Source organism: Crocuta crocuta, unplaced genomic scaffold, assembly GCF_008692635.1.
Source record: "Crocuta crocuta isolate KB4526 unplaced genomic scaffold, BGI_CrCroc_1.0 scaffold312, whole genome shotgun sequence".
In the NCBI taxonomy this organism is placed as follows: domain Eukaryota; kingdom Metazoa; phylum Chordata; class Mammalia; order Carnivora; family Hyaenidae; genus Crocuta; species Crocuta crocuta.
Window position 1 is genome coordinate 1037886 of NW_027527378.1, and position 2218 is coordinate 1040103.

Genomic DNA, 2218 nt, shown 5'->3' on the forward strand with positions numbered 1-2218 from the left:
GGCAGGGCGCCCCCAGCCGCCTCCCCCGGGCAGCGCCCTGAGCAGGGCCGACTCGTCACTTTCAGGCTTCGGTTGTTGCCGTCCCTCCAGGCTGACCGACGTTAGGAGTCCCATTTTTGTTTCCCTCAAAACGATATGAAGCTTTTCAAGCCGAGCAAAAACTCTTTCAAAGCGCTGGTTGGCGGTAAATATTCACTTTCAACCTGAATACAGAGGTACTTTTAACTCAGAATTGAGATGAGAAGATGGTTATTTAAAACGCCTCTGACTTTGAAAGATAAATAAGTAAATGTCTCCATTTTGTACTCATTGTTTCCAGTTGGGAAGGGCATGACAAAAAGTTGTTTATTTTTTATTTTTGAGAGAGAGAGACAGAATCTGAAGCCGGCTCCAGGCTCTGAGCTGTCAAAACAAAGCCCGATGAGGGTCTTTCTCACTCACTCACCCCAAGATTATGACCTGAGCCGAAGTGGGAGGGTTAACTGATTGAGCCACCATGGCCCTCCCAAGCCCAGTCCTGCAGGCCTGCTCCTCCTTTCACCGTGACCTTGACAAAGCAACAGAATGCACTAGCCACAAATTTTGTATGCCTGGAAAATAGACTCCAAGTAGGATGCCTGCCTGACCTATGAAATGCTGTGAACCCAAAGGGATCTTTACCCTAGAACTTACCTGCCTCACGATTTTAGGCTCCAATATGAAATGTAGTATTACCACCACAGGTACTACTAGTATTTAAAAGACAGGATGCCCCTGATGCTGTAACAGAGTTTTGCGGTTTGGGCTTTTCTTTCTTTCTTTCTTTCTTTTTTTTTTTAAGTAGGCTTCATGCCCAAGGCAGGGCTTGAACTCATGACCCTGAGATCGAGGCCGGAGATGAGATCAAGATTCGGCCCCTTAACCGACCGAGCCACCCAGGTGCTCCGGGTTTTCAGTTTTAATACCAGTTTTATTGAGATATAATTCACACACCATCCAATTCACCCATTTAAGTGGCTTTTAGTATATTCACAGAGTTAAGCAGCCATCACCACACTCAGTTTTAGAACATTTTCATCACCTGTCCCCCTCCTCCGACAAAATCCCATTAGCAGTCACTCCCCACTCCCCCAACACCCCTCAGTCCTAAGCAATCACCAACCTACTTTCTGTCTCTATAGATTTACCTATTCTGGACATGTCATCTGTATGGAATCACACAAAGTGTGGACAGAGGTTTTCATTTGTCTCGGATCTATATCTAGGACTGGGATTTCTGGATCATATGACATGCTTAATCTTTGGAGAAACTCACTATTTTCCAAAGTGGCTCCATCATTTCATATTCCCACCAAGAGCATAGGAGGGTTCCAGTTTCTCCATGCTGTCACCAACATTTGTTGTCTTTTTGATGAAAGCCATCCCAGTGGGGGTGACGTGGTTGTAATTTTGATTTGCATTTGTGCTATGATTTTGCATTCGTGTCGTGATTTTAATTTACATTTCCCTAACGACCAGTGATGTTTAGCATCTTGTCATGTGCTCACTTGGTATTTGTATAACTTCTTTGGAGAAATGTCTATTCAGATCCTTTGCTCATTTTTAAACTGGGTATTTGTCTTTATTATTGAGTTTTAAAAGTTCTTTATATATTGTGGACATAAGTCCCTTATCCAGATATGGGATTTATAAATAATGTCTCCCGCTCTTTTCCCTTTCTTGATGGTGTCTTTTGTAGCACTTCACAAGCCATCTTGATGGGGCTTACCCTACAAGATCATGCTTTGGCTTCTCTTCATGTTTCAGTAATAATACAGTCCATGCCTCCACCCCACCCCCAAAAGAAAGCAGAAAGTGCCGGAATAAATCTTTAAAGAAATCCTGCCTTAATTCCAGTCTTGGCAGAAATTAGGAACTTCAACAAGTGACATCAGTGTGCACCCTCTTTTGTAGCCAATGAATGGGAAATGGGCTCTGAGGAGACCTGTAAAAACACACAGACCAACACTGGGAAGAGGGAAGCGAGGGAAAATGTTCAACGCCTCTGTTCCAAGCTTTTAAAAAATATGATGGACACATTCTCCTTATAGTCTTGTAATGCATAATAATAGTAATTTTCCTAATGTGCCAGTTTAACTGAGATTATTCCAATGACTGGCACAGCCTTCAGAAGAGAAAAGATGCCCATTTCACAATCACTTGCCAGTGTCTTGCTGTTGCCACCACTTCAACTTTCTTC

General features: G+C 43.2%; 1 protein-coding gene across 1 annotated transcript in view; it reads right to left on the minus strand.

Annotated features, from left to right (window-relative positions):
- MAP3K15 (mitogen-activated protein kinase kinase kinase 15) overlaps positions 1-2218 on the minus strand; it is a 130449-nt gene that overhangs the window by 125243 nt on the left and 2988 nt on the right.